General features: G+C 40.4%; 1 protein-coding gene across 3 annotated transcripts in view; it reads left to right on the top strand.

The window, feature by feature from the left end:
• Positions 1–974: 974 nt before the first annotated feature.
• The window catches only part of LOC137629520 (repetitive organellar protein-like), a 167,923-nt gene continuing 155,879 nt past the window's right edge, over positions 975–13,018 (top strand). For 2 of the 3 annotated variants that reach the window (XM_068360902.1, XM_068360904.1), the window contains exon 1: positions 975–1,141. The gene's annotated coding sequence lies outside the window, so the exon portion shown is untranslated. The remainder of the gene's footprint in view (positions 1,142–13,018) is intronic. The other variant, XM_068360903.1, reaches the window with a different exon arrangement.

The following is a 13,018-nucleotide window of genomic DNA, read 5'->3' as shown; positions in this document are numbered from 1 at the left end:
AAATAAGAATAGGGATATTTGGTGTGTGATTCGTTGTGTATTGAATTCGAATTGGCACTATTTTCAGTTTGTTAATGAGTCCGGTGTGGACTTTGTGCTTGAAGAGCACATGCTATATTACCTAGGGTCAGTCTTGTTTTTTCAGTAAGTCCTGTGAATGCTTAAGAATGTTTGTCTTTATCAGAGTTTATTTTTGTAATAAAATTGTAAATTTTATCGCCGTATTTTAATTAAATCCTGGAGGGTTTTGGGAATCTTGCCCTTAAGGCCTTGCGATCCGCCCAGTACATCGGGCAGATTTAATAAACTGGTGAAAATCACAACACCGATTTACGTGAAAACGCGAAAAAGGAATTATATATCTTTTTAATTATATAGATAATTTACTGCACCAATTTTTCCCCATGGTTAGGGGTGTTTTGTTGTGATTAATGTTGTTTGTTTACATTATTTGATTGTGCTGTTAAGTTGCTTTATGATATTTGTCTTACGATTACTGCAATTGTAAACAAGTTTATATTGTTTAATTGATATTATTGAATATCATTGATAGCATTTTTCAATTTCCGGTTCAGGGTTAGGTATAGCATCTGTAACGGCACTTCTTTTTGTCTTGTGATGTATTTCAGATGTTAGTTTATTTTTCTTTTATATTATTTTATTATTTTCTCCACATCAGTTCTAAAATCTCGTTCTTCTTTTAAATATGTATATATATTTCACTGAATAAAAACTATCCTATTATTCTCTTTAAGTTTTAATTCATCCCCTTCTTTTCCATCGACACATTAAATGAGAACGTTTCATGATTCCCATACTCCCATTCCCTCTGTTTTGATTGGTCGAAAGCTTTCGTCTGGCTACAAATGATAAAGCATTTTTTTTATAAACTTTGTTTTGATTGGTCAAAAAACTCAACCTTGATGTAAACATACTTACTTTTCGAAATGTTAATTTTCGTATTGTAGAGTCAGCATGCGCCTGCGCCAAGTGAAATGTGTGTTGTTTAACTAGACTAAACAATTTTTAAGAGTTGTGGGAAAGTGTAATTAATTGCGGAATGAGTTAATGAATACCAGTGCGCAATGAGTTTATAAATACTCTGTGTGTAACCGTCTGTGGCTGCTGAAAGGTAAATAAGGTGAGGCTGTAATCCAAGTTTGGTACAGTAGTTTGGTTATGAACCCTAAGGTAGCCTAGTCTTAACCAGTGCTGAGCATTGGATAAGGGTCCGAAGTGCTACTGTCCTCTGCGGGCATCATGTCCTCAGTGGGTCCTACCCGCTGAGGCTAAACATGTTATATGGGGAAAATGCCCCCACCAGGCCATGTTGAGTTAGTGAATGGGGTCTCCCCTGCCATGTCTCTTTCAGGCAATGTAGCCATTTGTCAGACATGATAATTGGTAATAACCTGATAACAACTTCACTCACGAATATATGCCGAACGATAACATTAGCAACGTTACCAATGTTACCAACGATGACTTGGATTGTTAAGGTACTATTACCGATTACACAATATATAAATAGTATTAAAAGGGTACAGAACCCAACAAACCCACCTAACCTAACCTAGTAGTTGACAGGTCACAAACCTCAGGTATTTACTGGGAATGGTAAAGTTAGCCTCGATACGAATGATACACAGCGTTACCAACGGTACGGTGACATTACTAGCGATAGTAATGCTAGATATTTCCATACGTATTTTACATAATTTTTCAATATAAGTTTTACATAATATATAAGGTTTTACATAATATATAAAAAGTACAAAACCTAACAAACCCACCTAACCTAACCTAGGAGTTCCCAGTTCACAAAACTCACGTATGTACTGGGAATGTTAAAATAAGCAACGTTACCAATGATGCACAGTGTTAACAATGTTACAAAGGCATTGCTAATGGTAACAATGCTACGGTAATATTATGCATATTTTAATGAATTGTTCCATACACACTTTACACAATATATAAAAAGGTAAAAAAGGGGTGTTGGTCACCCTGCATATTCCCTATATAACATGTTTAGCCTCAGTGGGTACATGCCCACTGGGGACACAACCCGCTGAGGACAGTAGCACTTTGGGTACTGTTGGAGCATTGTTACTTCGTCATACAACATATCGTCTATGGTACATATTAAGAGTTTTGTTGATAAAACGGTATTATTTTACTGTAGTACAGGGCAATGTAGCCTAGGAAAAAAGCTACAGTACTTTTTCTTTTAGAAAAATTACGCTCTTCGAAAATGACACTCGTTCCCATCGCACATGAATAGTTTCAGAAATATATATATATATCTATATCCTAGGATAATGGGGGACCCCCAGTGGGAACTCGGGGTTTTGGGCGGGAAAAATATACTGGGGAAACGATGTATAATCGTAAAACAATCCTTTTCTTCTCTATACATTACCTTCTTGGATGTACAGTGAACCCTCGCTACTTCGCGGTTCGACCATCGCGGATTCACCACTTCGCGGATTTTTTCCATAACCCATATATATACAGTAATATATTATATATATATATATATATATATATATATATATATATATATATATATATATATATATATATATATATATGTATGCATGTATTTATGTATATATGTATGTATGTATATATGTAGGTATGTATATGTGTATACATATATATATATATATATATATATATATATATATATATATATATATATATATATATATATATATATATCTAAAGTAGGAAGATGTGATGTAGTTCTAAGGGAAAAGTATGGGAAATATGTCTGGGTAATAAGCAAAGCTCTACCTCCAGTTTGTTTCTTCATTATGATCAGAGATAAACGTAAACAAAACATTGGTTGCCATTTTTTATCATGCTTTTTAGCGTGTTTAGGAAACGCATGATATAAAATCGCCTTTAATATTTGGGCCTGTTTTAGTTTAGGGTACTGTAGTACATGCATTAAGTGTTCTGTACATTAAAGGGTAGTTTGTTAACAGTACTACGTACAAGGGAAGGTTTTAAAAGTCTGAATCTACATGTTGAATAAATAGGTAAATATGGTGTCACTACTTCGCGGATTTTCACCTATCGCGGCCTTGTCTGGAACCTATCTACCGCGATAAACGAGGGTTCACTGTATAATAATCGGTGGAAAAGACAAAACAGTATAACTGGATAAACTATGGAGGCGCCATTGCCAAGACTGTTCAGAAATATATATATATATATATCTATATCCTACGATAATAGGTGACCCCCAGTGGGAACTCGGGGTTTTGGGTGGGGAAACGATATATAATCGTAAAACAAGCCTTTTCTTCTCTATACATGTACATTACCTTCTTGGATGTATAATAATCGGAGGAAAAGACAAAACAGTATAACTGGATAAACTATGGAGGTGCCGTTGCAAAGACTGTCTCATGAAAATATACAGTAACCAGTGCTGCCAACATCTGATATAGATCAAATATTAGTGTAACATGCTAACATTAGCAGTGTTTTTCATTTAATTTTTCTCATTCTACTCGCCGGTTGTAGACGCTCCCGTTCGTGCATTCTTACATAGCAAGTTTCGACCTTTTGCGCCAAAACCCCGCCTCCCTGCGCAGAGACTTTTCCTCCACCAATAAGATTTCTTCTTCTCTAATCGTGAAATGTAACTATTCGTATCTCTACCAGCTCTGTTCAAGTCTATTACTTGATTAGTATGTAATACCCTCATATACTTATAACGTTTGACCTGAGAATTACTTGTTTTATTATCCGATACTTTATAGAATCACCTCATTTTATATTCCCATTAAATATTATTTATCATACATTCCATTTGAACTTATATTGCTTTTATTTCTTTTGTTATTACCTTATCACTCCCCGATTTCACATAAATACTTGCTCTGGACAAGTTTCCCATTCCAGTTCATTCGTGTTTACCCTCTAGACTCCGTTGTTTTCCCGTTAACCAATCACGAACCCATACGTATTCAAAGTTTGCACAAGGGGGTTGTCAGTTAATAGTTCCCTACCCCCTTCCTTTATCTCTTTAAGTGGTCTATTCATACCCCTTCCACCAAATCCTTTTCCCTGGAAACCTTTGTCCTAGTAAGGTGTCCGTCATTTCAAGTGAGATTTATTTTTTCGTATTTTGCGATGGAGGAAGTTATAGAAACTGGTAACGGCTGCAGTATTCCATACCTAAAAGCATTTTCTAAATTCCATGGTGATTTTTATGATTCGATATCCAATGTTGATAATTTCCTTAAAGCACACAATGTAATACAATACCTCAACATTTACAGTGCCCCATGTGCAGTTCCTTCCTATCTTACAGGAAAGACATTCACGTATTTAACTGTAATACCCAATCCAAGATATAGAAAACCAAAAAGAAACGTCGGTGTGGTTATACTGTTACTGCTTATAAAGGTACATTTTTGGGTAAAAGACGCCTACCCCCATGGAAGATCCGCAAGTTTCGCCGTCCGGGTCATAAAGTTAAGTCATTCAACAAAAGTCATTATATTGGGTTTATGACCTGTTAACTTCTAGGTTAGGTTGGTTTGTTAGGTTCTGTACCCTTTTTGTACTATTTTATATATACTGTATTGTGTAAAGTGTATTTGAAATAATTCTTTAAAATACACATGATAATATTACCGTAGTATTGCTATCTTTAGCAATGCCTTTGTAACTTTGTTAACACTGTGTATCATTGGTAATGTTACTAATTTTACCGTTCGTAGTACATACGTGAGGTTTGTGACCTGGGAACTCCTAGGTTAGGTTAGGTGGGTTTGTTAGGTTCTGTACCCTTTTTTACTTTTTACATATTGTGTAAACGGTATATGTATGGTAATATTACCGTAACATTGGCAACGTTAGCAATCCCACCCAACATTGGTAACACTGTATCATTGGTTACGTTTCTAATGTCATCGTTCTCAGTACATACGTGAGTGAAGTGACACCGTTGAACAAGTCATTATATTTAAATATTTTAACACAACATATATAACAATAGTGATTATATTTAATAATTTTAACAGAAAATATATGTTTTCCTGTAAAAAATAACGGGATTTAACCGGTTTTCACCTTCATTTCATCCGTAATAACCGCAACCAGTTCGGCAACTTAAAGTTAGTCGAATTGGTTGTTCTGTTTGTTTGCGGTTGAAATGAAGGTCAAATTCAGTCAAATCATGTTATTTACTACAGGGAAACATATTTTCTGTTGGAAATCAGAATCTAATACAGTATAACTTTACCGATATAATATTTATTTTGAGAGAGTTTTGTTGTCAAATCCTATGACAGCCCTAGAGGTAGCCAATACTAGTGAAATATATCCGGTTTCAGGTAAATCTTGTAAAATATGAATTCTCTGACTTATTTTCATGGGGGTGTATGTAGGATAACAGCCACCTGTATATATTATTATGGCTAAGTTATAACACGGTAGTGTGAGGTGGGTCGCAATGGGGCGTTAGGCCCCCCCCCCCCCCCCCCCCCCCCCGTTAGGTATGTAGGTAAGGGCACGGCTTGTAGGTTAAGTTAAGGGGGAAAGTTTAGGTCCATTTTTAATCAATGCATGAGGAACTGGCTGCTGATATACAAAGGCTCCTTTTTCTAGCTCAAATACTGTAGTGTGTTTTCAATTATTTTGACCTTTATTTCTACCCCAAACAATCATATTTAGAGATACAGGATCCCCTTAATAACTACAATAATGGGGTTTCCTATTTTGTTCCGGGCAGCTTGAACCTCAGGTCAAGCTCTCCAACTGGGAACCTGCCGCTTTGTAATCAAGACTGTAACCTGAACACAGGTAATTACTTGAAGACATACCTCAAGGAGGGTGATTACCCAGCCCCCAAGGATATAGCACACTGGATCAGATACTCGACATTGTTTTTTTTTTTCACGCCAGTGATTATCTTGAGGCCATGCCTCAGGAAAACAATGAAGGAGTTCGCTCCTTAGGTTCAGCACTTCTCGCTAACCCTGGGAAGGTCAAAGGAGGTTGTAAAGATCTCGTTAGTGATGGGGACGCAGGTCCTATACCAGTCACAGAATCCCTCTCCTCCTCCTCATAGAGATAATCCAGAGCTCTATACGTTTTAGGGCAGATTACGTCCATAACGCTTTCAAGCAGCTCCTTTGTGACACAAACCGTGCCATTGGTAGGGTGAAAATGTGTCTGCTCTTTACCTTGCCCTACCTACAAAATGTGACCCACAGAAGACCTGATACATTTTCTCTATCACTCCTGTGGTCCATAACGCTTTTGAGCAGCTCCTTTTTGACACAAACCATGTCATTGGTAGGGTGGATACATGTATAATCTTCACCTCACCCTAATCACAAGACGTGACCCGCAGAAGACCTGATACGTTTCCTCTATCACTCTTGTGGTGGTGACACAATAAGTGGTTTAATAATACTTCGGGCTCCTTGTACAAGTAACAGAAGGTTGAAGGCATTGGCTATCCGGGGTAAGACTGGGATGAATGAAAGTATGCCTGGCTCTTTTACTTTCATCATCATCCCCTCCTTTGAGGAACAGCACCATGGCTACCTTTACAAAGCTGGTTTCAACCTCTGCAGATAATAACCACTTCCCTTGTGTAACCAAGTATGTTTTGCATATACAGTAATCCCTCACATATCGCGGTTAATGGGGACCAGAACCAACCGCGATAGGTGAAAAACTGCGAAGTAGGTTCCCTTCCTATTTTTTGAATATGTACATTTTTTTGTGTACATGTACTTGTATATATAATAATAATAAGTGTATATTAACCATATAAATGCATAGGCTATGTTATCATTAGAACATTAAAGAATCATGTAAATAAATATTGATAATATAAATTATATACTGTACCTAAAATAAACTACTGTAATATAAATATAGTATTTAATACATTACCTATACTGTATGTACATTTACATTTATACATAGATAATATAAATAGAGTGTAAGTGTACATGTACATACATATGGAGATATAAATAGTGTATATGTATATACTGTAGATATGTTTTTAAATATTTAACTTAGCCGGTGAATATATAATAGCTGCAACTCTGTTGCTCGACAGACAAATACAGTAAAAACTCGCGAGCGATCGCTATACAGGTTGCGGGTGTGCCCACCAGCGCCAACTGTCAGCCAGATACCACTCTCGATGTAAACAAAGACCCAATTTCTTCTCTGTCGACGTGTCGACAAGACATACTTTTACTCGCTGTAGAACCTGGAGTTTTCTCAACATATTTGGTGAAGTACTTCATTTTGGTTTGAGCTTTCGCAGTGCAGGTGTTTTATCTTCATCTTAAATCTTGAACTCGTTTTTGGATAGATTTAATTTTTGATGACAAAGAGAGTATGGACTTTCTTTGACTTTTAAATGGCCGACCCTTCCCTTAGACGGAAGTGTGTTTAGGCTTTTAGCAATTATCTTATCACGTTATAAATTAATTATAGATTTTCCTCTATATATTTTATATCTCACCGCCTTTATTAGGCCTCTTCGATTAACTTTCCATTTATAATAAACATAAAAATAAATTTTAATGATTTGTTTATATGCGACCTTTCCTGAGAGTAGGCGGTCCTAACTTGGAAACCGAAGTTAAACAACGTTGAGCCCTTTCAATCGTAAATAGCTTTTAAAGAGCTAATGATTTAAAACTTTTTAAATGAATATTTTTAATAAATATTTTATGAAAGATTTTCTTTGAATAGTCTTTGTACTGTTTTCAAAGATGAACTAACGTTTAGTTTATTTATGCTACGCAGTTTGCGCTCTATCGTTACGATAGAGAGAGAGAGTATCACGGTTTCACTTTGCAGAAAGAGTAAATCGATTCTGACGTTTTGTTCATTCTTCTTTCAAAGCTTAAATGTTTTAAATTCTATTTTAAAGGAACTTTTTAATTGAAAAACCTTTCAGTTTTTTTTTTCCTTTGGTCAAATAACATGTTTTTTTGACGAAACGTAATTGGGCTCTTCTCTTAGGTGTGAAATCAAGAGAGAGAGAGATAGAGACGGAGGGAGAGAGAGGAGAGAAAACGTTCCGTTCAAGCGGGTAACGTTGTTCTCGAGTTACTCTCGTCCCTAGTCTCTGTACGGGGAGAAAGGATAAAACGTTTTTAGTTTTATTCTCGTCCCCAGGCAATGTACGGTGAGAGATTGTAAACGTAGTTTTGAATGAACTAGTGTTTAGTCTCTTCCCCAGCCACTGAATTTTTTATCTTAAAAGATGTTTACTGTTTTTTGCTGGTATTAATGTGCTTGCATTATACGACTGATTTCGCATTTACTACCTTTTGATGAGGGTAGAATTGCGTGCTTTAGGTAGAAATCAGTAAAAGTTTCGATTTCAGTGAAATAAGTGCAAAACAGAGAATCGTAGTGATAAAGTGATATTGCGCAAAGTGTTACAGTGTTGCGACCGAGGGTTCGTCTGTTCGTGCCTGTCGTTCACCTAGTCCGGGACCTCTTGCAAGCTCCCAAGCCCAGGGGAGAAGTAATGTCGTACGACTTATGGGTTCGAGAGGCCTTGATCAGCGAACAGACGTTCCCTCTATGGTATCGGGTGTATCTTACCAAGATCTCCCCTACCATAAGGCGAGAGAGACAATTTTCTCCTCGTCATCCGAAGGCTTTTCGCATAAGAAACCTGAAACAAGGTTTCGAGGCCCTTAAGCGAAAGTCAGTCCTTTCAGGACAGGTCCAGCGTCCTGGTTGTAGCCATTAGGACAGCTCTGACCCTATGCAGTCATCGGAAAACTGCTCGCCGCCTAACAAAAGCGTAACACAGACTCCGAGAGACTTTTTGTTGGCAAGGTTTTGCGGTCACAGATGTTACCCTCGTCTCTTACCGCAACCATTTCCGTTGATCCTAAATGGGTTGTACGGCAAGACATGCAGAATAAGCTTGCCTCCCTTATGGAAGACTATTCTGCCGATTAGTCCGTTGAGCCTAGCCGTTTATCTCATCGAGATCCTGGCTTTCAGCCAACCTAACGTTCCTTTGTGCGTCCTGTTGACGTTGGCGTAGCTAAGTCACGTCAGTCAGGTTGTTTAGAACCACACTCGATGCGGTCTCGTGTGGATTTTCAGCCACATTTGGACGTTAGGCCACTTGCTGATGCTCCTGTTGACGTTCAGGACGTTCGCTAACAATCGGAGTTGACTTGTTTTGACGCTGTGCGTCAACCTCCGCATTCTAGAGTTGTTTTGACTGCTCAGTCTAGGCGGTCAAAGCAGTCTCGAGTGGACGCTGTGCGTCCTCACGCACCTGTTGTTGTTGACAGTTCACAGACTGTCAAGCAGTTACATGACGTTGCGTCCTGGTCCGCTACTAATGCACCAGTGTGTGTGGACTCTGCTTGTAAAGCATTGCCACCACGGTAGGTCTCTCCCTTGCTTGAGACTCAGCTATTATCGGACAAGGTTCCTTTAGATGAGGAAGTTGCTGTTCCCCCTCCTACTGATATTCCCTTGAGGACTCTGTCAGACGGAGAGGAGCCTAAAGCTGCTTAGCCCTTTATGGACTTTAAATAAATCATGCTGATTTTTAAGGATCTTTGTCCGGATCTTTTTGTAACTGCTGCTCCTCGTTCGCCTAAACGTCAGAGTTTACACTAGGCCTAGCTACTTCGAAGCCGTTGTTTTATAAGCTAGTGCTCTCTCGCTCTCCTAGAGAGCTTTACGTTTGCTAGGCGACTGGTTTATCACCAGGAGGAGTTTGGGGGATACAGCCTTTGCTTTCCCTTCTTTTAAACTGGCTTATAGAGCGAGAGTCTGATATGACACGAGAGAAGTTCTCGGCTTGGGAGTTCCTGCCTCTGCCCAGATAGACTTCTCAAATCTCGTAGACTCTCCCTGGCGCCTGGCCATGAGACGCTCCAAGATTTTACAGGTCAACTTCACAGCTGTTTTCGAGCCTTTGAAGTTTTGCTGTACAATTATGTCATGCATAAACAAGGCTTTCAGGGATGGCTCCAATGATCTGACAGCCACGTTCTCTGCAGGGACAAGTCCCTCAGGGATGGCTCCATGATTTGGCAGCCATGTTCACTGCAGGAGTACGTAAGAGGTAAGTACGCTCAATGTGTTCATTGTCAAGACAAACTTCACGATGAAGTCTACCAGGCTGTCTTGACAGCATTTATGGAAGGCGACTGGATGGTCTCTCTCGACCTTCAGGAGGCATACTTCCACATTCCTATACACCCGGATTCCCAACCATTTCTGAGGTTTGTTTACAGGAATGTGGGGTACCAGTTTCGAGCTATCGGAGATCAGAGCCTCCCTGTTCTTGGACGACTGGCTTCTCAGAGCCTCTTCCAGTCATCGCTGTCTGAAGGATCTCAATTGGACTCTAGACCTGGCCAAGGAATTGGGACTCCTAGTCAATTTGGAAAAGTCACAGCTGGTCCCATCCCAAACTATTCTGTATTTAGGGATGGAGATTCACAGTCAAGTTTTTCGGGCTTTTCCGTCGGCCCCCAGAATAGATCAAGCCCTGCTCTCCATCCAGAAGATGCTGAAGAAAGAACGCTGCTCAGTCAGGCTGTGGATGAGTCTGGTAGGGACGCTGTCATCCCTGGAGCAATTTGTCTCGCTAGGAAGGCTACACCTCCGTCCTCTTCAATTCCATCTGGCTTTTCACTGGAAAAAGGACAAGACGCTAGAGGCGGTCTCGATCCCGATTTCCGAAAAGATAAAGTCTTGTCTGACTTGGTGGAAGGACAATATCAGCCTACGAGAGGGTCTTCCCCTGGCAGTTCAGATACCCAACCACGTTCTCTTCTCGGACGCATCGGACTTGGGCTGGGGCGCGACGCTGGACGGTCGGGAATGCTTAGGTCGGTGGAACTCGAGCCAGAGGAGCATGCATATCAACAGCAAGGAGCTTTTGGCGGTTCATCTGGCCTTGATAAGCTTCGAGAATCTCCTTCGAGGCAAGGTGGTGGAGGTAAACTCGGACAACACCACGGCCTTGGCGTACATTTCCAAACAGGGAGTTACCCACTCACTGACTTTGTACGAGATCGCAAGGGACCTGCTCATCTGGTCAAAAGATCGAGGCATCTCCCTAGTAACGAGGTTCATCCAGGGCGACTTGAACGTCCTAGCAGATTGTCTCAGTCGGAAAGGTCAAGTAATTCCAATCGAATGGACCTCCACAAGGATGTGTGCAAGAGACTTTTGGCGACTTGGGGTCAACCCACCATAGATCTCTTTGCAACCTCGCTGACCAAGAGGCTTCCAATCTATTGCTCTCCAGTCCCGGACCCAGCAGCAATACATATAGATGCCTTCCTCCTAGATTGGTCACATCTAGATCTTTACGCATTCCCACCATTCAAGATTGTCAACAAGGTACTGCAGAAATTCGCCTCTCACGAAGGGACAAGGTTGACGTTAGTTGCTCCCCTCTGGCCCGCGAGAGAATGGTTCACCGAGGTACTTCGATGGCTAGTAGACGTTCCCAGAAGTCTTCCTCTAAGAGTAGACCTTCTACGTCAACCACACGTAAAGAAGGTACACCAAAGCCTCCACGCTCTTCGTCTGACTGCCTTCAGACTATCGAAAGACTCTCGAGAGCTAGAGGCTTTTCGAAGGAGGCAGCCAGTGCGATTGCTAGAGCAAGGAGAGCGTCTACTATTAGAGTCTACCAATCGAAGTGGGAAGTCTTCCGAGACTGGTGCAAGTCAGTTTCCGTATCCTCGACCAGTACCTCTGTAGCCCAAATAGCTGATTTTCTCTTATACCTGAGAAAAGTACGATCCCTTTCAGCTCCTACTATCAAGGGCTACAGAAGCATGTTGGCCTCGGTCTTCCGGCATAGAGGCTTAGATCTTTCCAACAATAAAGATCTGCAAGACCTCCTTAAGTCTTTCGAGACCTCTAAGGAGCGTCGTTTGGCTACTCCTGGGTGGAATTTAGACGTGGTCCTAAGATTCCTCATGTCAGACAGGTTTGAGCCTTTACAGTCAGCCTCCCTGAAAGATCTCACTCTTAAGACTCTTTTCCTGTTATGCTTAGCCTCGGCTAAAAGAGTCAGTGAGCTTCATGCCTTCAGCAAGAACATCGGGTTTTCGTCAGAAAAAGCTACTTGTTCTCTGCAACTTGGTTTCCTAGCCAAAAATGAGCTGCCTTCTCGTCCTTGGCCTAAATCTTTCGATATTCCTAGATTATCGGAGATCGTAGGCAATGAACTAGAAAGAGTCTTATGCCCTGTTAGAGCTCTTAAGTTTTACTTAGCTCGTACTAAACCTTTACGAGGCCAATCTGAAGCGTTATGGTGTTCGGTTAAGAAACCATCCTTGCCTATGTCAAAGAATGCTTTGTCATGTTTTATCAGATTGTTAATACGAGAAGCTCATTCACACTTGAGTGAGGAAGACCGATCTTTGCTTAAGGTTAAGACGCACGAGGTTAGAGCTGTAGCAACTTCCGTGGCCTTTAAGCAAAATAGATCTCTGCAAAGTATTATGGACGCAACCTATTGGAGAAGCAAGTCAGTGTTCGCGTCATTTTACTTGAAAGATGTCCAGTATCTTTACGAGAACTGCTACACACTGGGACCATTCGTAGCAGCGAGTGCAGTAGTGGGTGAGGGCTCAACCACTACAATTCCCTAATTCCATATCCTTTTAATCTGTCTCTTGAAATGTTTTAATGTTTTTATGGGTTGTCCGGAAGGCTAAGAAGCCTTTCGCATCCTGGTTGATTTGGCGGGTGGTCAAAGTCATTTCTTGAGAGCGCCCAGATTAGGGGTTTGATGAGGTCCTGTTGTATGGGTTGCAGCCCTTGATACTTCAGCTCCTGGGGGTCTGTCAGCATCCTAAGAGGATCGCTGGGCTCCGTAAGGAAGACGTACTTACAAGGCAGAGTAATCGTCTAAGTCGACTTCCTTACCAGGTACCTATTTATTTTGGTTTTGTTATATTGATAACTGCCAAAATGAAATAAAAAACTCTTAGCTTATACGATGTAA

This window comes from Palaemon carinicauda, chromosome 37, assembly GCF_036898095.1.
Source record: "Palaemon carinicauda isolate YSFRI2023 chromosome 37, ASM3689809v2, whole genome shotgun sequence".
Taxonomy (NCBI): Eukaryota; Metazoa; Arthropoda; class Malacostraca; order Decapoda; family Palaemonidae; genus Palaemon; species Palaemon carinicauda.
This window is presented reverse-complemented; position numbering and strand designations above follow the sequence as displayed.